The sequence below is a fragment of the Haemaphysalis longicornis genome, unplaced genomic scaffold (genome assembly GCF_048455015.1).
Source record: "Haemaphysalis longicornis isolate Haplotype H1 unplaced genomic scaffold, Haemaphysalis longicornis Haplotype H1 scaffold_15, whole genome shotgun sequence".
Taxonomy (NCBI): domain Eukaryota; kingdom Metazoa; phylum Arthropoda; class Arachnida; order Ixodida; family Ixodidae; genus Haemaphysalis; species Haemaphysalis longicornis.
In genome coordinates, this window is record NW_027526257.1 from 18,164,677 (window position 1) to 18,189,346 (window position 24,670).

General features: G+C 45.9%; 1 non-coding gene and 1 pseudogene across 1 annotated transcript; both read right to left on the bottom strand.

Moving 5' to 3' along the window:
- Positions 1–24,670, bottom strand: part of LOC144165713 (uncharacterized) — a 45,385-nt pseudogene that overhangs the window by 10,932 nt on the left and 9,783 nt on the right.
- Positions 11,746–11,818, bottom strand: Trnas-gcu (transfer RNA serine (anticodon GCU)). The gene has a single exon. It is a non-coding gene; the product is annotated as a tRNA-Ser (tRNA).

Consider the following 24,670-nt stretch of genomic DNA (forward strand, 5'->3'; position numbering starts at 1 on the left):
ATGAGGTAAAACATTGTCTGCAGCAAACGACCATTCGAAGTCATGCATATTCTTTGAATGGTGCACCAAAACAAGCAAGTCTACCAGCGGTTGATCTGGTAGACAGTAGCCAACCGCTGTTGCGTTCCCACATCACAGCAGAGAAATGTCGATTCTGGGGTTTTCGCCAAAGAAAATAGTAGCTGGTCCCACCTAAAGTCCCTGGATCGGCTTTTAGCCAAGCAGCGACAAGTTCCCCCTCTCCACTTTCTACCGCTTCTCTCCCGTCGTATGCTAGCGCTGTCCGCAATGAACTTCCTAACTCGCAGGAGCTGCACGCCCGCCCGACACATAGGCAGCATCATGTGCACTTCCTGCGCAGTAGTACGAAGATGCTTCACCAACGTTTCGCTGTAGAATAAAGCGGCAACGTTATTATTCATGCCATACCACACAAAAATGAAGTCAAGCGCTGAATATACCCGGTGAAAAGCCGATTAAGGGACTTCAGCTACGCGTGCCGTGGAGCGCGGCAGTGAGTATGGTCTGAAGATTCGTAATGCAGGTAGACGACATTTAGTGCCTTCCGCTTTGAATTAGGCATAGATAAAGGTAATAAACATGAGCTAAATATGCCTCGACGGATTTGCTTTTATGTAAAGCCTGTTGATCGGCGGCGGTGAGGGGACTTCAGTTTTATGTTGGCCGTGCACCCTTCCGGGGTATTTCTTGTTGGTTCGTTCGCAAAATACCCTGCTAACAAACTCTTTTTGCGCACACGTAATTCCCCACAGCAGTAGTTTGGGTGCGTACTGTCAAATTTACGAATCAACCTTGAAAATTTTCGTCACCGGAATGTTTTTGTACCGCAATGTTGTACTAATATGAAACCGCAGTAGATAACAGCGTGGTAAACTCCGCACCGACGTTTGTTAGTCGCAAAGGTAGATAAGCATGCTTAGCTGCTCCAAAACAAATGTATTTTCTTCAAGAATAGAGCGCTGCCCAGTACCTCTCATACATCTTTCTACGCTCAAGATCTCCTCCCCAGATCTGCTTCATAGGCAGTAGTGCTTCGCCCTGCGAGTGTCGGGTATATGCTACGTGCAGACGGCGAGGTATTAAAAAAACATGAAATATAGCCCTTCTGGCTTGCAGTGTACTAGTTTCAGAAAAATCAAGCCTATTTTCTCAGAAAGCAACGCTAGAAGTTTACAAAATAATTCTGTTGAAGTATTTTTTTATCTTATATAGAATACAATGAAACCTCACTTCAGGGATTTCCGTTATTTCCTGACATTTCGCATATGAAAGATGCATATAACTTTGACGTACTTCTGAGTTTAACAAATGCAGATGTTCAGTGGTAGCTGCATTGCACTTTCGTATTTTGTATTTTTTTTATAATTTTCCGAGGGATCTGGTGGAAGTATCTTACCAAGGTGATATTTTGTATGCAGCATGCTGTTAGCTTGCACATTAGAGAAAGAGGTTTTCTCAAAGTCAAACACTTCTGAGATCATGCCCAAATAATGAAATTGGACACAACCAATATTGTAGTTAAAGCAAGGTTTCATATAAAGTAATCCGGCGCCACAAATGCCATGCATGGCACTGTGGCTTTCAATCTATTTGTGTAAAGGTATAATCTGAGTTCGACCCAAAAAATGTACTCCCTTCAACTGAATATATTCTGGAAGTAATCTTGAAGAATCTCACGTTACGTGTTCGAAATATTTTTTATTGGTGTACAGTTAGGCGAAATTTCAGCTAACTTATGGGGAATCCAGGGTTCAGCATTATTTGCCTTCAAATAAACATTTTAAAATAAACACCTGACATTGTGACTAGTCACATGACATAACTGAAAGAGTACACAAAGAATCGTTTACCATAAAAACACTGCTAATTGAATGATGGGAAGAAAAACAGGTGCAAACAAACATACTCAGTTTAAAAGATCTGCTCGTCTTAACAGCTGCAAGCTCTAGATTTGAGTGAAAATTGGTGAAAGAAGAGAAGGCTACATTGTTAGATATAGCCTTCAGACTTGTTAAAACTCTGTACATCTCTACAACTGCCAGCTTACAATTAAACTCTTACAAAAAGCGAAAACAAACGAAAACCGAAAAAAAAACCGCGGCAGTAGGGTAGCTCACAGCCAGATATTTAGAGACGTTATCAAAATTTGCACCAAACTCGATCCTAATCGTTGCATGTAGCAGTTAAGGCACAGCTAAACAGTGGGCGACAAAATCCATCACCTCAGAATAAACTTTTTAAACATACCATTTGGGCTTGTTTAAAAACATGCATCATATAAACAGCAAACTGAAAATGCCCTCCTTCTATGTATTAGTCCGTAATGCATATGTGAAAAGGAAATGACAAGGAGTACAAGTGGCAGAATTAAACAATGTGCAGAACGCTGAAACGAGAAACTATAGGATTTCGTATGTGTATGAATAATACATGAGTGGAAAAGAGGTCACCACAGGCAAAACACAAACAACTAGCAGGTTCACAATCACTCAGCTGAATGCCTAAACCGAAACCTGAGCAATGACCATCAACCGCTTCAGTAAAAATAAAAATAAAAGAAAATACCCTTCAAAAGATAAGAAACGACAATATCAACACATGAGACTACAGAACTTCACAAGACTTAGTTTAAATTCCAACATATTGCAAAAACATCAAGATCATTTGACCTCACATCATTATACAAATGAAACAGTCGTTGCATTGGAGAACAAACTTTGTTCCCAACACATTTATTTCTCGAAATAGCTTTTAAGGTACGCACAAGTGTATATACGACGTCAAATTCTCTCACTCAGTCACACGATGCAAATATTTATACAGAAATATAAAATCTGCATCCTTTCTTCTCTTGGACAGTGTTACCAAGTGCAATTTATCTAAAATGTTATTGTAGTGGTAAAACATTCTCCGATAAAAATGCCTATCATAAACAATTCTAACAAAACGTCGTCGAACGCCTTCAATCTTCGCAGCCTGGCTTGCCCAAAGTTCTTTCATTGGATAGACCCAAAATGATGTTTAGAAATGAATAAAAATAAAAAAAAACGTTTGAGGCACGACACATCTGGAAAGGACGTGTTATGCCTGATATTTCTGCTAATTGACTGTGTGCCTTTTTAACAAGCTTTTCAATGGGCACATAAAAACGTTGAATTTACAAAAATCCCTAGGTCAATACACCCATCCACTCTTCTAAGGATGCATTGATCTAACATGTAATCATATGACACACTTGTGCATTTCCTGGTTAGACTCAATACATGTGTTTTAGTAGGATTAATAATAACTTGTTAACAAGACACTGATTACGCTGCAAATGTCGGAATGTAAAAGGGCCCAGTCATCACGACAGTGAACTTTTCGGAACAGCTTGATGTCATCCGCGTAGAGAAGCATTTGGCTATTTCTTACTGAACAAGTGAGGTCGTTAATAAAAACATTGAACAAAAGTGCCCAAAAATGGATCTTTGAGGGACAAAAAAGGGAAAAAAGATTCACAGAACACGCCACGTATGTTCGGTCAGTTGGGTCAGCTATTTAGATAGTCACGAAAGAACATGCAAAGGATGCTGCAAACACCATATCGCAGCAGCTTTTGAAGTAGAAGAGTTTGATCCACCAAGTAAAATGCCTTAGACAATCAAAGTACATTACATCAACATGTCCGCGATTGGCGATGATTCAGCTAGTGCATTCAACCAACGTTGTCGGGTTGGTTTCAACCGATAAGATCAAAGTACACTACATAAATGTTGCCGCTATTGGCGATAATTGGGCTAGTGCATTCAATAAACATTTTCAAGTTGGTTTCATCCGATCAGCCTTTTAGAAATACATGCTGAGCATCTGTTACTTGACGTTTAAAAAAGAAAGATAAATGCCGAAATAACACAATTTCAATAACCTTGGCAAAAGGACTTAGCAAACATACTGGTCGTTTTTTTGTAACGTCACGCTCATCTTCTAGTGGCGAACATTGACCAGACGGTGAGCACTCAGCTGTAGCAAGTGGGCATGTCGGTAGAGAATGTCCTTGCTCGATTATAGTTGCTGAAAATTTGATTTGGTGTCGTTATGGATGTACATAGATATGAATGGGAATGTTGTTTTACTTTTATAACATCGGACTTTAGCTTTTTCTAAATAAGCAAGCACTTACTTCCACCGCTTCCACCTGCAGCACAACTTCGACGGTGTGTCAGCTTGCGTAATGACTTTTCTGGCCTGTGGATGAATACTGATGCAACAGCAGTACTCCTTAGCTTAGAGTGCCTTCACTCTCATTTGAAGCTATTTCAACGCCTTTCAAAATTGAACGCACCAAGATGGCTCAGCGGCTAAGTAAGGTGTTGTGGTGATGAGCCCGAGGACTGATACAGGACACGGTGGCTGCTTTTCCGATGCAGTCGAAAAGCGAAAACGTCCGTGTGTCGAGATTTCAACGCACGTTGAAGATGCCCAGGCGGTCAAAATTAATCAAAATTATATTAGCAAGTAAGAGACAAATGCTCAAAACTACAGGTTTTGAGCATTTGAGCACAGTTTTTGGGCATTGAACAGGCTTCCACCTGTCAATAAACATCGCTACCACCACGACCACTATCACCGGCACAGGCTTACAGCTTGCAGGTTTACAGGCTTCATTTTGCTCATTCAAACGTCATGAACACAGATGTCAATGTTTCATCCTTGCTTGTGCGCATTGCCAAGTGACTTCGAGAAATACTCTTGCTGTCAGCACAATAGTGCTGACCAAGCGGTGCCATTACACTGTAGTTTTTAAGCGGAAGGTAGTCTTGGAGACTAAGAGATCCCCGAATCACCAACCACAGCGTGACATCAGCATGGGTAAAAAGAATGCGCGTTCATGGCGAAAGGAATAGAACGACATTTTAAACTGCACTGCCAAGCGAACGGCCTTCACAAGACCTTAGACGTTGTCGACACCACGGGGTGGAGAATTATGTCGCCTACTTTATCCTGCCGCAAGAGAAGGTGGAATGACTCTGACGATGGAGATTTACAGGTAAAGAGAATAGAGATCGCAAAACATTCGAGGTGTAGCATGGACTTAGCTCAAGGCCGGCAAGGGATGGGTAGCTAGTTTTATGAAGCAGTCAGGTTCAGCCTGTGACGGCCGATGTCTGTGGGACAAAACCCAGCACGTGACATTATGGAGAGGCTAGTCAAATTCCAACTCTTTCTTATCAAGAATCAGCGAAAAAAAGAGTGGGACAAATCCTGACCGCAATCAGACCCCAGAGTATTTTGGCATGGGTTGTGGACTTTCCTGTGAATGAACAGGACGCTAAGCACGTGAAAGTGGAAACTGCAGGCTACGAGAACCTGCGCACCACCGTGACATCATGTTGCACAGCTGATGGGTGAAAGCTGCTGCCCACATTATTTATAAGGGGATGACTTCCAACTGGAAAAATATGTCCAAAAATGCTTTCGAACGAGATCATGAGAATGGGTGGATGAGTGGTGCCCTCGTCAAAGATTGGGTGACGACTGGCAATGTGAAAGCTCTCCTGTTTAGGGAGTCACTTCTGTTCACTCCTAGGAATCACTCCTACCGTGGTTACTGGATATATGTTACGTCCGTGCTTTCAGGTGGTGGTACAGACATTGCAGTAATATATGACAGCATAGTGAGCCAGGTACAACCACTGCATGCGGCCATCATCAAGCGGTTTAGGTATAGGCTGCGATAGAGTTAGAATGAATGGTTCACGCTGAAAAACATCCTACTCGCACCTACCAGGCGCATCAAGCGTGCTTCACTCAGCCAAGTCGCCAATTAGGGTCACTGCAGAATGGGGCAATATTCCGGCCAAGCTAATTGTGCGGCCCTTCCATAACTGCAGCGCCTCAAATGCGTTGGACCGAAATGGGGGCAGCCCGCTTTGGGAATGGCCTAGCCATCAAAACGACAGCGATTGCAACAAAGACGACATCGACGAGTGAGCATTGAACATGCAGAAATGTATGCCGCAAGCGCAATAAAGCGCATGCCTTAGTCTCAAGTCCAGTGACTTTTTATTGGGTTTTCTTTTAAGGTAACTTTACTTTAGGAGCTTCCAAACTTCGTGGTTCGGTTTAAAATCGAGGCAGGAACAAATTCGAGTAAATACGGTAACTCTTGGCTTCTAATAAGTGAACCGCTACAAGCATCAAAGAAAATAGAAACCCTTGAAACCAAATTGCTACTTGAACACGAACTGCGCAGTGATCCAGTGCTGTAAACACTACAACTTTACCGTAAATGAGCTTTTAAGATGCATATTTCCTGAAAACTAATCTGAAACCAATCGGCGAAGTTGCTTTAAATTCAGCAAAACCACAAGAGAATATAAAAGATCACTATTTATTACCGCAGGTGGGGTTCACAATGCTACTTTTACATCTGGGTCATGGGACAAAGTTTGCAGAAAGATTTCGAAGTGCTCTCCTGGATATGTTTACTATAACGTCACCATATCAACGTGAATCCATGCCAGCCTCAATTCTAGGTAGACCCACGAAATTTAGGTCACAAAATAAGAGAAGCTTACCTCGAATGTAAGCCGAATGAAAAAAAAAAAGGTGTCGGTCTGGGACTAGAACGTGAGCTGTATTGTGCTTATGGTGCTCGTCGAACATTTTGAGTGCTCAGTTACCGTCGCTTTCTTCGACGTTGCGGTCCTCTTCCCCCAGCCCTGTCCTCACTTTCGTCCAGCGCACTAGAAACGCTGCAGTTTTGAAAACACGCACAATTAGCTCTGCCAAAATATCGCCTCTATCTACGGTTACCCAGGTTTGCTACTTGGTTTAGTGAAGCGTGCTTGATTCGCCTGGTAGATGTGAGTTGTTGGACGTCAGAATCAACCAGTCAGTGTAACGCTTCTGCAACATGTTCCTAAACGGCTTGTTGATGGCCACGCCTTGCAGTTGCAGCTGGTTCACCATACTTCCAGCTATCCCTGCAATTTTTGTACTAGTTTTTGAAAGCACGGACTTAACAGCTCCTGTCACATGACCAGCAGTTACACCTTAAACTGCAGAGCAAACAATGTTGCCAAACAGTCTTCACCCAGTACTTCGTGAGTGCACTAATCGTCAATGCATTCTCATGAACTCGTACCCCTTTTTTGGGTAAACATTCCGAGTTGGAAGAGTCTACCGCTTAAAAATTATTTATGGCAGCAGCGTGACTACAATGACGACACTGACAGGAGACGCAGAAATCCCGAGCCCCTAAAAAAACATCGAGCAAATGCACTAACCTAGTAGGATGATTGGCTTAACGTACAGGACAGCGATTGCGAATAAAGCAAAATCAGATCATAGGCTCCAACCTACCATAAATGGCTTCAGTGTAGCAGGTTGCAAATCGTGATCATGATTGACCTAACTCTGATCAGCGAATGTGGCCTGTCGCTAGGAGCCCACCTTTGTGAAACCGCTGCTTGCACCACAAATGCTTTACGCGACGAGCAGTAACTATTTTGTAATTGCAGTACTTTAGATTCCGTGGCAACGCAAAAGGATTAGAAGCTTTTCCTTTGACCGGGCTGTGAACAGGTTGAGCTATTTTACAAATTCAGCGTTCACGCGTATTTCGAGCTGCGTTTCCACATTTGCCTGCCTGCTTTTCCTGCTATCGACCAGCAGTGTGCGATGAAGAAAGTGATCCTTTCATATCGTTTGGCAGTGTTATGAGTTGGCCTGAAAAAAAGTAAAAAAAACGCCTTGATTTTAAAGGTTAGATTAGATGAAAAGGGGATTGTTTAATACCAATCGGCTGTAATGACAAAACAATATATGGTATTTTAAATTGACTACAACCAGAAGTTATTGTAATGTTGTATTGTATCGCCGCTCGTGAAAGATCCCCAAGTGGTCAAAATTAACCCGCAGCCCTCCACTACGGCGCGCCTCATCACCCATGAAGCGTCGGGGCGTTAAACACCATATTGAACGAATCAATCAATCAATCAACCAACCAGTCAATGCTGTATTCTAAAGGATAAAGTTGCTTCTAACATTTCAGGGGGTTCCGTTCATTGTCGCAGCTTTGAGCGGGAAAAATGAATTTCGCTTCGTCTGCTTGCCGTCCAAGTGCACCCAACAAACCCTGCAGTGTGTCGTTGGTACAAAGTCGTTGAGATTTATCAATGGAATCCACCGACATCTCAACTCGGTGTGCGTTAGGAAGTGATGCCGCAAAAACACGCCGCAACCGCACTGCATTTTCTCCAGGCAGTGCCGTGCACATGCGTGCTGTTAGCGACTGTTTCTCGCTTTCTCTGGTTTTTCAATAACCCACCACCGCGCAGTGCTGACCAAGCGACGTTTGTGCCTTGAAAGGCATCGTAGCATTGGTTAAAACAGTTGAAAGTTCCGCAGAAACTAAGCACATGGTGCGAAATACTCCTTATCTACGCAGCGGAGCACACCGCGCCGAGCGATGTTAGCAGCCCAGCGCGCTCAGGAAACGCTGGTCGGCCGCCGAGAGAACTGGTTTGAGAGTATTTTCCCCCTTTCCCGGCTGCTTATGGAAAATGATGTATAAGCGGCGGAGCGCGCGTTCGGAATTCAGTGAAGGGCGTCTTTGCTTGGCTTTCGCTTGACTTGACGCTTTGCTTGACTCGAGTAGATGCGATGGAAGCAACGTCTTCACCAGTTACGCAATCGCACGACCGCTCCTGAAAGACGCCTTGACAGTGCACTTTAGCGACCACAAAGCAGTCATCCTATACGTCCAATACAACGACGGCCCCAACCAATAAAGACAGACTTTAACTTTACACTCCTTGCACTCGCTTCTCCTTCATTCAATAAATAGGAATAATAAAGACGAAATAACAATTAAGCATTCCAAAACCATACCCAATTACGCAACATTCACGCGATACCCCCGCCACTCTGCGACGCATTTACTCGAGTTCCCAGCATGGGAAGATGCGGGCGGGTTTTTTTTACAAGGTACACATTCGAGGGAACATCGTATTGTTTATAGTGTAAATATTTCGACACTGTAGGCTACGCAGTGTAAGCCATGCCATGTATTGAATCCTTGGAGCAAGTCAAGCTATGTTTAAAGATTTTTTGCCTTGGAACCCACCTAGGTCTTTTAGAAAATAGGTAAGTAGCTGGGTTAACTGTTTTATTCAGAGGAAGAATTGGAAGTCAATAAACCCCGGCTACTCCATTTCGCGGAACGAAGGGCCAAAGATACAATTAAGGATATCACAAGTACACAATATCGTCCACGAGGTTCCCGAGGTTTAGTTGGTCCTTCTGTGTTCGTTTTCAGGAATTCGCGGTGAAAGGCTTAAATACGCGTTGTTTAATTTGAAGGGATACCTGTTGAGTTAAAGAATGCATTGAAGGCACGGACAACCTTATTTTTACGTCAACCGTCAAGCCATATATTTTCTGGACACTCCATATTATGGTTAGCTACTGCTATTGCTTGTTGTAGAGTTCACGTTTTAGCCTGCAGTATATTGGGAAGTCCAAAATAACACGCTGGAAACATCTTCCTTGTGCTCTCCGCATGCACGGGATGGTGAATTTTCACAGCCATTTTCACAGCAGAACTGGTTAGGTTGAGCTTTGGCCGTCAGTCTTACCAAAAAGCCTCGAAGCCTGAGAAATAACTGTGGTTCAGGAGGGCATGAAACCATAAACCAGAAACGCCATGAAACCGGAAACCGAACACTGTGCCACCCCAAAGGCCCGATAGTGCCACGATTGTAGCGGCGGCAGTGAACAACACAATAACAATAATTGGAAAGAAAAAAATCCCGGGCCATCTCCACTAACGTGACACCTGAGGTGGGGCGATGCATGCAGTGGAAAAGTGTATTTTGGCGCTTTGGCGTTTTTCAAACGGAGATGAACCCACTGGGGGTAGAGGTATACAGCTTTGCTGTAAAAGTCTCTTGTCTTCGAAGCACGAAGCTCTCTTGCGCGAGGCGTAAACTAGTGTACCGATTTTTTTTTAATAATCGTTACGAAGCGCTCCAGCGCGATAGGTAAACGAGTGTCCCGGATTTTTTTTATTACGCGTTACGTTCTTGCGCAAGGCGCAAACGACTTTTGCTGTTTTTTAGCACCATGACTACGCGAGCCGATGATTACGACGACGAAGACGATGACAGGATACGGCAACATCCCCAGCCCCTAAGGGACCCATGCCCGGGGTGGGTATCGAACCAGAGATCCTCGCGTTATAGATACTGACTGAGCATCGCATTCCGGGCGCACCGCATTTCCTTGGGTTTGTAGAGCGGGCGTTGACTTTAGACACGGCCGCCAGTTCTAGGGCGGGCGGCCCACTTCGGGAAAGCTGTGGAAGCCTGCGGAAGAAACGATCCGGGCCTGCCAGACTTGGAGACGTTTCAGCGGCAAGTTAGGAAATAAATGTGAGATGCAACAGACTGGTGTTCGACGAAGAGAGGGTGCCGCTATCTCTGCTTTTTTTTCTTGCAGTGCACGCTGCGACATTTTTTAAACAAAAAAATGTGTAGGCAACGCCGAGTCGCATCAGGTAGAAAGAGCTTTCACATATTGTGGCACCTCTACATTCAATCGGAACTGCAAGGCTGGAAATAATTGAATAGAATCGAAAGAACTGTGATACACCGAGATTTCCTAAAATTTTAGTAAGGGGGTGTCAAGGCAATAGCTTGTTATTATTATTATTATTATTATTATTATTATTATTATTATTATAATCTGAAATTAACCCCCAAAAATTGAAGGGCTACATTAAAACGATTAGTGTAAGGGATCGTTTGAAAAGGAAACAAAGGCCATTTTGAGTTTCATATAGCCCAACCTTTCGTCGTTTCTTTTTGACATTTTTGGTTCTGTAAAAGAAAGAGCAGCGCAACGTGAAGAGAAACTCCTACAGAGCATCTTCCGCCCTCTATAGTATTTGTATACGCTTTAAAAGCTAAACAATTGACCAGTTAGGCATTCCATAAAATTCGTGCACTTCTCTCGCTGTGCTGTTGTGTCGCGAGCCCTTTAGACGCCATTTCTTCGTGCGCTGTTTTGACAACGCCCCACATATATATATATATATATATATATATATATATAGATATATATAGCGAATCAGAAAATGGGAAATGAGGGGCTCCGTGAAATAAGACAGAAATTAAGGGTTGGCAGTGAAGAAAACCTCTGAATGCAAAGGGGAGGAGGAGGGGGGTCATTGAAAGAGATGAATTTTTGTAGTCAAAAAGAAAGTGGTGAAAAAATTTCCGCTGGGTGGGATCTTAGCCCACTACCTCCAGAATACCGGTCTGGTGCGATAACCACTAGGTTACCGGCGGGGCTGTTTCCCCAGCACTTTCTCGGGTATTTATGTTAAGGTATTTTTGTTTTCTGTACTTGGGGGTGGTAGCCAGCGCCACTCAGAATACTCAAGGTGAAGGGGACCTTCTTTTTAACCCTCGGGCAGTGACTCGAGTGTCTAAATGTCGAGAGTGGTCGACCAGCGTTGAACCCTCTTAAGCTCCCTTTGGCACGAAGACTGCCAGAACAGAGGCCCTGGCTAAGCATGTAGCAAATCAGAAAATGGGAAATGAGGTGCTCCGTGAAATAGGACAGAAAATAAGGGTTGGCAGTTAAGAAAACCTTGGAAAGCAAAGGGGAGGTTGTGGTGGGTCACAGAAAGAGATGAAGAATTTTTCTAGTGGAAAAGAAAGTGATGAAAAAATGCCGGCCGGGTGGGATCCGAACCCACGACCTCCAGAATAGCGGTCTGGTGCGATAACCACTACGCTACCGGCGGGGCTGTTTCCCCAGCACTTTCTCGGGTGTTTATCTTAAGGTATTTTTGTTTCCTGCACTTGGGGGTGGTAGCCAGCGCCACTCGGACTGCTCGGGGTGAAGGGGACCTTCTTTTTAACCCCCGGGCCGTGACTCGAGTGTCTAAATGTCGAGAGCGGTCGACCAGCGTTGAGCCCCCTGAAGCTCCCGTTGGCACCAAGACTGCCAGAACAGAGGCCCTCGCTAAGCATGTAGCGAATCACAAAATGCGAAATGAGGGGCTCCGTGAAATAAGACAGAAGACAAGGGTTGACCGTCAAGAAAACGTAATTGTGAAGCATCCAGAGCCATGCCAACCCCCGCCACGTATTTAAAGGCCAACTCAGAAAGCAGAAAAACGATTCGCATCGCCAGGCTCCCACGACCGATCTGAATCTCCGCCGCTGGGGGGAAATAAGCTTCTTGTACAGAGAGCAATCCTGTGGTATGTCCACCGGGCAACTTTTTATTTTCCTTTTCCTTAGCCAGGGAACTGTCCCCCCGTAAAGGGATGCTAATTTTGAAAGCATCTAGAGCCGCGCTATTCCCCGACACGTATTTAAAGGCCAACTCAGAAAGCAGAAAAATCATTTGTATCGCAAGTCCCCCTGGGCCGATCTCAATCTCTGCCGCTTGGAGAAAATAAGCTTCGTGTACGGAGAACAATCCTGTGGCATGTCCCTGGGCCAGTTTTTATTTTCCTTTTCCTAACAAAGGAACTAGGCCCGCCACGTAGGAATGCTAATTTTGATGCATCCAGAGCTGCGCTAATCCAACGACGCGTATCTAAAGCCCAACGCATAAAGCAGAAAATCCATTCGCATCGCAACGTTCCCGGGACCGATCTCAATCTCCGCGGCTGGGAGCAAATAAGCTGCCTGTACAGAGAACAAATCTGTGGTATGTCCCAGGGCAACTTTTTTTTTTATTTTCCTTTGCAAGGAAACAGGCCCCGCCACGTAGGAATGCTAATTTTGAAGCATCAAGAGCCGCGCTAATCCACCGACGCGTATTTAAAGGCCAACTCAGAAAGCAGAAAAAATATTCGCATCGCAAGACTCCCTGGACCGATTTTAATCTCCGCCGCTGGGGGAAATAAGCTTCGTGTACAGAGAACAATTTTGTGGTATGTCCCTGGGCAACTTTTTTATTTTCCTTTTCTTTTGCAATGAAACAGGCCCCGCCCCGTAGGAATGCTAATTTTGAAGTATCCGGAGCCGCGCAATCCCCCGACGCGTATTTAAAGGCCAACTCAGAACGCAGAAAAAACCATTCGCATCGCAAGACTCCGCGGACCGATCTCAATCTCCGCCGGTGGGGGAAATAAGCTTCATGTACAGAGAACTGTGCTGTGGTATATCCCCCATGCCACTTTTTATTGTCCCTTTCCTTTGCAAGGGAACAGGCCCCGCATCGTAGGAAGGCTAACATCGAAGCATCCTTAGCCGCATTATTCTTCCGCCGCGTATTTCAAGGCCATTTCACAAAGCAGAAAAATCATTCTCATCCCAAGGATCCCTGGACCGATCTCAATCTCCGCCCGGGGGGAGAGAGAGGGATTAGCTTCGTGTACAGAGAACAATGGTGTGGTATGTCCCCCGGGCAATTTTCTTTTCCCGGGTTTTTATTTTCTTTTTTCTTAGCAAGAAAACTGCCCCCGCCACGTAGGAATGCTACTTTCGAAGCATCCAGAGCCACGCCAATCCCCCGCCGCATATTTAAAGCCCAACTCATAAAGTAGAAAAACCATTCGGATTGCAAGGCTTCCTGTATTGATGTAAATCTCCGCCGCGTGGGGGAAATAAGCTGCGTGTACATAGAACAAACTGTGGTATGTCCCCCGGGCAACTATTTTATTATCCTTTGGCTTAGCAAGGCAACTGGCCCCGTCGATTAGGAATGCTAACTTCGAACGACACAGAGCCGCGCTAATTCCTCGCCGCTTATTTAAAGCCAAACTCATAAACCAGAAAAACCATTCGCGTTCGCGAGGCTCCCTGGCCCGATCTCAACCTCCGCCGCGAGGGGGAGGGGAAGGGGGAGTAAGCTGTGTTAGGTCCCCCGTGCTTCTTTTTATTTTCTTTTTTCTTAGCAATGGAACTGGTCCCACCACATAGGAATGCTAACTTGGAAGCATCCAGAGCCGCGGTAATCTCCACCGTGTATTTGCCGACCAACTCAGAAACAAGAAAAACCATTTGCTTTCGCAAGGCTTCGTGGACCGATCTCAATCTCCGACGCTGGGGGGGAATAAGCTACGTGTACAGATAACAATGCTGTGGTATGTCCCGCGGGCACCTTTTTTTCTCTTCTCCCTAGCAAGGGAACTGACACCGCCAAGTAGGAATGGTAACTTCGAAATATCCAGAGGTGCGCTAATCCCCCGACGGGTATTTAAAGGCCAACTCAGAAAGCAGAAAAACCATTCGCTTCCGCAAGGCTCCCTGGACCGATTTCAATCTCCGCTGCTAGGGGGAAATAAGCTACCGGTGCAGAGAACAATGCTGTGGTATGTGGCCATGCAACTTTTTTATTTTCCTCGTCCTTTGCAGGTGAGCTGGCCACGGCGCGTAGGAAGGCTAACTTTGAAGCATCTAGTGCCGCGCTAATCCCCCGGCGCGTATTTAAAGCCCTTTCTTAAAGCAGAAAAACCATTCCCGTTCGCAAAGCTCCGTGGAATGATTTCAATCTCCGCCCCAGTGGGAAATAAGTTACCTGTACAGAAACCCCTCTCCTGTTTCCGCCGTCTGTCCCCCACCCCCTCGGCACGCCGACCCACCCGTATTTCCGTCCCCTACGTTAAATGAACGAGTGAAACATTATCCGGCATTCTTCGCAAGGAAGGCATTGTCACCTCCAAGGCATTGTCAACTCTTGGACGGCTTATTCCTCGACCTAAAGAGCGGCCGCCAAAAGAAAAATTCCAAGGGGTCGCGTACAAAATAGCTTGCGCACAATGCCCCACTAGTTATGTTTGGGAGAGCATGAACTTCCCGGAATGCTTCCGCCAACACAAAAACAACGTTCGCAAGTCCGACACTCAGCGCAGTGCGTTTGCCGAGCACCGTGAGAAAGCTGCCCACAGGATTAACTTCGACGGCGCACAGGTGATTGGCACCGAAACCAATTAATCACAAAGATTTCTCCTTGAGTCCTGGCACATACAAGGCAACCGGCAAGGCCTGAATACATCCCTCGGAGCCCTTGCCACCATCTACGCCTTCGACCTCCGACGCGCAAAGGCAAGAATCCAGTAAGAAAAAAGAAAAATAAGAACACACATATAAAACCACTGTTTCTTGTTTGCACATAGTCACCCCTGATGAAGGAGTCGAGCTGGCTCCGAAACGTTGGGACCGCTTTGAATAAACGCCCTTTGTTGGTGTATTTGCCTCTTACGGTGGCCTTTTAATTACGTGCGATGACCACGCAAAAAAGCACAGTATCATGTTCAGACACTTGTTATCTCCAGACATTATTTTTTTGGAATCTTCACATCCCATCACCATTGGGACGTCTCTACTACGGCAGTCCCTGAACCCGACGCTTTTGCATGAGTCATAAGTATTGAAATCGCTCTCTTTTCTCGACTCGTCTGTATTTGCGCAAACTATCTATTCATTTTTCGTGTGCTTGCGATGCCCCAGTCGTCGCACTTAACATTCTGAGCTATTGAACTGGTTTGTTGGGAAAAGAATTAGCAAAGGCGCATTTCTCTGGCTGAGCACTTCATAATATCTGCAATCAATACCCATGCTTCTTTCATGTGCAGGCAACGCAGTTTTTAGGCGAACATTTACAAAACTTACCAGTTTCTTTCTGTGACAGAAAAACCTTTTATGTTTATTATTGTATTTTGCTTTCTCGCCACTCCTGCTTATTTAGAGTAGAGTCACCCGGGAAGGCCTTCTAACACCAAAGGAGTGGCACAAAATTAGTTCTCAACTGATTCGGAAAAGGCCACGTACGTCCTTTTTTGACGGTGGTGAAACAATGGGTGATGCAGAGCGTTTGCTGCGACTCTCATGGCGAACGATAAATCATCGCATCACTTCTAAGCGGAAATTATATAAACTTTTCTAATTTTTGTATGTTTTAACAGGATGACACAACGAAGGCGATGAGGCGCGCCGTAGTGGAGGACTCCAGATCAATTTTGCAACCCGGGGATCTTTAACGTTGGCCGAAATTTTATACAGACAGCCATTTGGCAGATTCAGTTACAAGCCACCGCGGCCGGGAATCGAGCCCGCGTCCTTGTGCATGTCATCTTTTCCGATGACGGGTGTAAGTACTTTTTGTTTTATTTCAATGACCAAAATTAAATTTACGTAGATAATTGAAAAATTACGTCTTGATAGTACGCCTTAAAGAAGAAAACAAGGTTTAAAAAGTGGTGTTGTTTAATAAAAAATGGAAATTAAAATATGCAGAAAAATTTGTGTTTAGTAAACAATATATATTGCAAGCCTCAATAAACCGTAAATAAGAGTCTGCCAATGAATATTTATCATTTTATAATTTGTGGTAATAAGAATAATTTTTAGAATAAATATAAAATCCAAGGTAATGTGAGGATAACTATTTTCGGTAATCATACGCACAATACTAAATAGCTGCTTTTAAGACGATACATACGAATTTTTACTGGTTAAAATTGTTTAAAAATTGCGTGAAAATTTCCCTCTAGCAATATATACAAAAAACGCATAGCATGCAAATATAATTGAAAAAGCTGAGCTTAACTGCATAGAGCACTTCATACTACGGGTATACACCTAATATATAAATAACAATGCATTTGTTTGGGTTGTTCCAAATTTAGGATTTTTTTTCCACCGCAGTAAATATGTACCTAAAGCGTTTATACAGTTAAACATGGATGCAACGAACATCTAGGTAACGAATTCCTGGATTTAACGAACTTTATCAATTCCCCACTTCCACCACCATTGATTCCATGTTTACGACCCCTATAAAACGACGGTGTTCGGGCGGCTAACCTTGATGTAACGAACTCGCTGCACTAATCGGTAATTTTTTTCACGTTTTCTGAAAAATTGGCTGCCGAAATGCAATAACTTACCGAATACTAGCACTGCGTTAGGGAGCCCTCAGCTATAATCATTATCTATAATCATTATCTATAATTTATAATCACTGAAAATAAAATTGTTATGATGAAGATGAACGGAGCTGGAAGAGTCTTTTCATGACTTACGTAGCGCTCACTTGGGATTTTGCTTGAGTATAGTGACACCAAGTCGCAGGGGTAGCTACACTTTCCTTTTTTCTCCCGCACGGCAAACGAGCGTGCTTCCCCATGTCTGAGAGCGGCGTCGCTTCGACTGTTGAAGTTTTTACGTGCTAGATGTACCTGTGGGCGTGTATTCACGCATCTCTACTACTATATGTTGTACCGGTTCGTCGGCGATGAGGGCTGCTGCACGTTAATGCCATCGCCGCCCGATACACTATCCCAGCTGGCACCATTAAAAAAAAACTCTCCCCACCTCCCCGAAGGGGATCGTGCGGAAATGCGAATGCATTGGGTGCACCGATGAGTGTGCTGCGGCAAGCAGTAACGAAGAGAGGCGTGCGCTCCACTGCATTTATATACATTTTCTGAGCGCAGCGAGCGGAGAGAGGGTACGCGGAGAGGAGAGAGAGACCCGCGCAACACGCCCGCCCCGCGCGCGAGCTCTCTCTCCTGCCGAGCTCCGCGATGCGAGCGCCCTCACAAGCCCGGGCGCGCTCCACCTCTCCCCTTGCCCTCCGGTACTCCCGCACGAGCTCCGGTTGCTCCGGTTGCTAGGCGCGCCACAGCTGTTTCTAGGGGCGAGGAGGAGCGCGGAGAGATAACACCTGCGGGCGCACGCCGACGGAGCACGACAACCCCCGACTAAGAAATGCATTCGCATTTACGACGACGACGACGACGAAGGAATAACCTCGAGGCGCGCGCTCACGTGCGCTAGCGCTGGAAGAATGCAGGCGCACGCCGGCCGACGGAGCAAGACAACCCCAACCCCCGACTAAGAAATGCATTCGCATTTACGACGACGACGACGATGAAGGCAGAACCTCGAGGCGCGCGCTCACGTGCGCTCGCGCTGGAGGAATGCAGGCGCACGCCGGCGAACGGAGCAAGAACACCCCCGGCTAATAAATGCATTCGCATTTAAAACAGGAGTGCCCAAGTGAGCATCACGTTCGCAAAAATCCGCCATTTTCAGCCTCAGCTTGGTTCTTTAAGCGCATTTCAAACAAAAAAGTTTCGACTGTAAGTTATGGTTGTGAATTCGGGGTACGGGACTTTGCCTCTTTGGAGGTCCGTGCAGTGACAAAGCTCGTGCGGAAGCAGCAGGGTATATCCCGCAGTTTTTAAAGACTATAATCGTTCTTGGGCTACTTAAACCAAGAAATTTTGGTTTGTCTGTCTGTCTGTCTGTCTGTCTGTCTGTCCGTCTGTCTGTCTGTAACTCGATTCAACCACCCGGCCAAAGTAAACTGCTCACTGCGCAATAGTCTTATACACTCACAACCAAATGTAAACCTCTAAGCCTGGTTTATATGTTCATACTTGTCAACTTTGTTGAACAAGAACAAGACATTACGCAAATATAAGAAAGGAAATTAGTACACAAGGGATATTTACAGTGTTCCTTTATAAAAAAAATCGTGAATGCTTGGTTTGTCAATAAAAAATGATATTCTAAATCTTCTGAACAAAACCGCCGCCTCCTGGCGGCATGTAAAAAAATCATGCGGCAACAGCAACGAAAGGTTCTACTAGCTAGTTTCCACGCTCTGCTTGGAACGCACGTGGAGCACGGTTACGCGGTTCAATAAACCTTGTAGTCGGCCGCCTCCATTCACGCGCGTCTCCGCCGTACTGCAGCGCTGGCATCGAGGTACCCGGCCTGTAGCAGTGGAATGCGGTAAATTAAAATCGCCAAGCGCAAACCGTTAGTGTGTTTACCTTGGGATGAGCGCGACGGTACATAAACAGCATAAAAGGTGAGCGGGAAAGCAAAGGGGGGGGTATTTCCTTGGCAAATGTCTCAAAAGACTATCGTCTTTTGACGACATTTGGGACGAAAGGAGCAGATACGCGGCCAATTTTTTTCTCGGTAAATGTGTCCTTGAAGGGTAAGTTCACACTCACTAAGGTCTAGTATTACGGTTTCATTCCTGCTTCATTCACGCGAACCCTAACTCAAAATCGGCAAGTAACAAAATCGTGGATGTAACAAAAATTCGCGAGATTTTGTCAACTTCGTTATATTCATGTTTACCTGTAGATTACATCATTTTTTAGGGCACCAATCGATGTCTGCATACAAATATTCTGTAAGAAAAATTTCATAATAAATGTATTTTCACCAAAGGTACACTCATCAATGATTACCGGGAAATTGAAAACATGATGGGTGTATTTCAAAACTCTAGTCCAGTATTTCAGTCATATTGTATCTTTGATATTCTTACACAGAATTCTTCCGTCCTTGATGCAGGCAATATTCGTGTACCAGCGTCATCCAGTATAATAAACAGTACTAAAAAAAACTCCAAAATTATTTTAGGCTTGGTATAAAAAACCACAGGATAGAATTGTGATTATAAAGTTTGTTGCTTTTATCCGACAAATTAGGGTGAGCAGCTAAAGATATTGAAAACGGACTGCCCAACAAAGCATCATTCATTAGATACGAACCCCTTATCCAGACATTGAAAACTGTGCAAACAACTGACGTGGCAATTTCGGGCCAGTACATGGTACAGCTACGAATCCCGTGCTTGTTTTGCAATAACTTATAAATTTCGGTGTGTCAATGACACGTAAATCTTGAAGACAGGTCAAAGGCACCATGTGAGTTTTCTTCTTTTATAATTTCAAGGCCACGACAACAATTGAAATAAAACAATTCAGGGCATTTCCATAGATATTTCTCTAAAAACACCTGCTCTGCCATTAGAGCAGGCTCTATTTGTTGAAGATGTTTTGAAAAATGTTGGAACCTTTGTCTGCCGCAACAATGTGCATGACCATACGGTTCAAAACTCAAGATACGTTACCATCTCGTGTTAAAGTTCACTTTCCAAAAGATTTGAAGATCATACTATTTATGTCCTTGTTTTGACAGCAAGCTATATTGTTGACTCACAAAATGGTGCATTGACATTTGGCTTAGCAAAAAAATGTTTTCTGATTATCGCGTAAAAACATTCACACTATTACATTTGGATAATGAATATAAAACGCTATAATGATTTGAACCTTGTGGAAGGAGCTTGTATGTGTCAGAAACAGTGCCCCCAAGGCATAAAAAACCCCCCTTTTTTCCCCCTACTCATTCTGACTTTTTTCCCTGTACGCCCATCAGGCTATGTTCAGACAACCTACGCAAAAAACCACATTGTGACCTGTGGACCTAAGAAAACGGCATGTCACGCAGTTGAATAGGCATAGACGTGAAGTGACGACATTCTGTAAAGTTGTTACGACTGTTGTTGCGATAGTCTGAACGCGGCCTGACAATTGTCCCAAAAGGTGGGTTCGGCCAGGGCCCCTGGAGAAGCTTATGTTCACTTGTTTGTTGTTGCCTATTGGTAACTTACCAACAGGCGTAATCGATAATTTGTCATTGTTTACCTGGTCTCAAAAAGCTTTGCTATAAAAAAATGTTACTATACTTGACTTCAATCTTTTACATTCGCTATTATACACTGGTTGGTGGGTGTAAACGTTCATTACCCAACGGAACACTGCCACGGAAGAGTTTTTACGAGAAAGGGCAGGGTATGAAGATTTCTTTAAATAGGCACAGCAAAGCGAGTCATCAAGAGAGCTTATTGACACAAATAAATGCGGAAGAACTCAAGCAGATGTTTTTTAAACAATTAAGTAGGGAAGCTAAACGCCACCTCATCGACAATCAGGATGGTTCAAGTCCACAATTGACACCGATCTGCTTTTTCTTCGCTGTCGCTACGACATTTACTCCATAATTGTGGATAAGGGTTGGTCATTCTTAGTTTTTGGATAGCAAGTGCAAATTACCTTTGAGGTTCTTTCAGGTTCCGAACTAGTCTTGCCACGATGACAGTGAGCGCTTGAGAGGTTTTTTCACAATCTTCGCCAATCTCTGTAAGTGGGTATGCTTGGCTTGACAAACGTGCGACGGGGACGCTGGGCTGTACGCATCCGAACGCCGGGAGTCACTCACACAAGTGCGCTCAGATTTTTTCTTTTCAAACGAAGGGTGGTCTCCATGTGCTCTGGACACGCTTGCGCTGGTCTGTTTTTTTTCTGTTTTTAACTGCAGACAGAAAAAATTGCGATTTTCTAATATTCTACGCGTTTAGAAGACGCTAACACTGTTGCATAAACCAGGTGCAGAATTGCAGGTTGGCCATTAAGTGGTGGAATTGCCGTATTATTTGCTCGTTACCCGCGGCAGCCGACCTTATAGTCTAAGCGAGCAGCCTGGTTTTGTCGTGACAATACATTTGGAATTGGAATTTCTCCTGCTCAGCTCTCCACGATACTTGCAATGCTGAGTAACGATTCTTTCAGAATTGTTTCTGAACATGCGGTAAAGGATACCCATCAATGATAATTGCCTCATTCGGTTCCCGGAGGTCCACACACAGCCGAATGTCACCGTTCTTTTTCCGGACGACGACGAGTGGCGAAACCCACTCCGAGGCGTCGACACGTTCAATGACATCATTGTCCTCCAGGCGTCGCAGCTCGCTGGACACCGGATCACGGAGAGCAAGAGGCCATCGTCGTAGCTTAGATGCAACTGGAGTCACACCTGGCCGCCGTTGGATCTTATGCGAGACGTCTTTGACAAGACCCAAGTCGCCGTTGAAGAGATGTTCGAAACCCGAGGGCACGTTCACGGGACACTGCACTACACACACCGATGCTAGTCGACACGTAAGAGACGCACCGTCGATCTGAATACCCAATTGCTGGATGGCGTCGAGTCCCAAAAGCGATGTCCCTTTGTCTGTGACGTAGAATGTGACGGAGCAAGACCGTTGCAAGACTTGAACAGGAGCTTGGAATGATCCGCGGATGCCGATACGCTGCTTGGAAAAATTCTACAATTCGACGGAGGCCTTAGACAAGGCATGCTGTCTACTGAAATGACGCTTGAAATCTTCGGCAGTCATCAACGACACGGATGCTCCGGTATCGACCAAGAGTTGCATGGTCACTCCACTGACTTCGGCTTGTACGACTAAGTGCTTTCTCGGAGGATTGTTGACGCTGACTTCGGCTTGGACGACTAAGTCCTTCCTCGAAGAAGTGCTGACTGTTAAGACGGAAGATCTCGAAGATGAGTTGATCTCCGTGGATGTTGGATGCTGTACAGGTTCCGGTGCCGGAGCGAAGCCCGTAGCTTCCTCCGAAGAAACTCAATGCACTGGTGCCGGCTTGCGACACATCGACGCGAAATGTCCCCACTTATTGCAAGAGTTGCAGCGCCGATTTCGGGCTGGACAATTTTGAAATGCTGAATTATGCCATTTATTGCCGCATCGTTCGCACAACTGAAGCTTGCCTGCAAACGTCTTCGCCTGGACTGTACCGCGAAACTCTGCAGCTGACTGCGAATGGAAACGTCCATCTTGGGGGCCACCATCTTGCCTTCCCGAACCCGGTGGAATGACGTCACGGCCTCCCCGGCTGGCCAGGCCATCTTGAATTCCTGTGGCGCCATCTTGACCGCGCCGGCTTCCCCGGCGGCCCATGCCATCTTGAATTCCTGTACCGCCATCTTGAGCGCGCCGGCTTCCCCGACTGCCATCTTCTGCGCCGCCACGTTCTCCGCGCCATCCTACCGCTTGTACTTGATGATGATGCGAACCGAAGGCTTGATTCGCCAACGGCAACGATTCAAAACTCCGGCCAATCTCTTCAGCTTTCTCCAAAGACAACTTTTCACCATGCGCGAGCAGCTTTTCTCTAACTTGGGGGTTAGACGCTCCATGAATAATTTGATCTCGGACGCGCTCCGCGTACGTCAGACCGAACTTGCAACGTACGGCTTTCTCCTTTAGAACGGTCACGTATTCTAAAAAACTTTCCCCCTGTAACTGACGACGACTTGTGAACTCGTGTCGTTCAACAAGCGTGTTTGTAGATGCGGCGAAGAGCCTGTCTAGCTGCTCCACGAGTTGGTCGTATTTCGAAACGGCCGAAGCCGATGATGCGGTCACACTTGAGTCGGACGGGGAGTCTGTCACGTTGGGGTTGGTCACATTAGAGTCGGTCACGTTACTGGCGGCGTCCCTCCTTGCTTCCTCCTGCTCCGTCTCGGCAAAATACTTCCGTTGCCCCTCCCTACCCAAAACACTGACGAGCGCCGACGCGCGCCGTGCGTCGCTCCACTCGCTGCCGCCAGCCGCCTCGAGATGGGCCTGAAACAATTTTTTCCAGTTGTGCCACGGAATCGGAGGCGGCCCCGGCAATTCGAGGAAAACGGGCAGGTTATCGAAGAGGCCCATGCTGCCAAGCAGGAACGAGAGAGACGCAGGAGCAGAAGCAGAAGAACGAAGTAGGGCGAGGCCTAGGCGATGGTTCGACGAGCCTCAGCACAAAAGAACGCTAGGCCTCACGACGCCAGACGCGCCAGACAGTCACACTCGAGCGAGATCAAACAACGCACTCACTTTTTCATTCTGCCAGAACCGTCGGCGATGTCGCTGTCGCAGCAGAAGAAAAGGATCCCAAACTCGTCGCCAAAAGATGTTGTGTCGTCGGCGACGGCGAGCCGCCTCGGCGGCGACGGGAGCGAAGGCGCAGCGCGTCGGCCCACGCACAAGCCCACAAGAAAGAGTGCGACCTCGCTGTTCCAACCCCAGACAAAGAATGATTTATTTCTCATCACAACGGCACCACCGGACACGCATACGCACGTGATTTGATCATTAGCATCACGTGCGTCCCACCGCAACGACATCTAGTAACAACCTAATACAACACCGCGCACACAGTGCGCGGGCGCTCCACAGAGGGCGCCACTACACCACACTTAGAAAGTGCATTCGCACTTAAAATCCTGAAGGCAAACAGAATGGCGACCGCCAGTGCACGCGTTCCTTTGGGTGACTGCCATTTTGTTTGCCTAACCGATTCGCAATACGCGTGAGGAACAGGGAATGACGAGCGCTGGGGAGACGGTGCCTTGCACCGACACCCGAACGACCTCAGCAGTGTTAACTTTACTAGGAAAGCTGGCCAAACCGCGAGGAGGGACAAAATAGTGAGCCCACGCCAGCACGTGCCATGCGCCAACCACTGAGCCCGTTTCTCATCAAAGACTTTAGAAAAACTGGCGGAACATGGAAAAGCAAGAAATTATGGAGTGCTCGTCACTAATTGCCTACTGTCGACCAGCAAGCGTACAGGGTGTTTGATGAAATACCTATCTAGCGACAAGCGTAAGACGTGCGGTAAATGGTGCGAGGTGCGTTGCAAGAGCGCTTTCTTCTTTTTGCTACACGTACGGGGATAGGACATTGTCCCACATTCTTTACTCTCAAGGAAGATTACTGTTTTGAGTGCAAGAGAGAAGCCACTCTGGAACGGTTCAATTGTGCACTGTTCCACTTGGGCAGCGTGACGCGCACCGATCTCCTGTACATTGGGTGGTGCCGCTTCTCGTGTGTGTTGCCCTGGTCAAAGCTGTCTCATCCGCTCGTATCGTCACTGCTTTTTCTGCGAACGTCTCCTCGCTGCTGCTTCTTGGCTGTCGCTGCGGGCTCCGAGAGGAGAACCTCGCTCGATGTGGGCGGGGACCCTTTGCTGGGGGTG